The sequence below is a fragment of the Myotis davidii genome, unplaced genomic scaffold, assembly GCF_000327345.1.
Source record: "Myotis davidii unplaced genomic scaffold, ASM32734v1 scaffold546, whole genome shotgun sequence".
Classification (NCBI taxonomy): Eukaryota; Metazoa; Chordata; class Mammalia; order Chiroptera; family Vespertilionidae; genus Myotis; species Myotis davidii.
In genome coordinates this window covers 335,851-336,195 of record NW_006297836.1, presented here as the reverse complement: position 1 = coordinate 336,195, position 345 = coordinate 335,851, and the positions used below count along the sequence as shown (strand labels likewise).

Sequence of the window (345 nt, the reverse complement as noted above, 5' to 3'; positions counted from 1 at the left end):
GCCCCAGCGAAAGTCCAGGACGTCGAGAAATTTGTTCCTGGGGACGGCCTTGACCACAGCTTCCTGGATGACGTGGCCCCCCCGAAGGATGAGAAGACAGTTGAGGCTGAGGCCCCTCAGGACAGCGACAGGCCCCCCACAAAGGCCCCAAGGCCGCACAAGCGCGCAGAGCCCTCGCGGGGGCCCAACGGGAAGGACGAACTGGCAGCCTCATCAGAGAGTGACCCTGAGGGGCCCATCGCTGCCCAGATGTTGTCCCTTGTCATGTATGACCCTGACTTTGAGAGCGACTCGGACACACTACGGAGAGCGGACGGGTTCCCGGTGCGGGAGGATCTCTCCGAC

At 63.5% G+C, this 345-nt stretch overlaps 1 protein-coding gene across 3 annotated transcripts in view; it reads left to right on the top strand.

The window, feature by feature from the left end:
- The window catches only part of F8 (coagulation factor VIII), a 101,142-nt gene that overhangs the window by 40,538 nt on the left and 60,259 nt on the right, over positions 1-345 (top strand). The gene's annotated exons all lie outside the window — the stretch shown is intronic.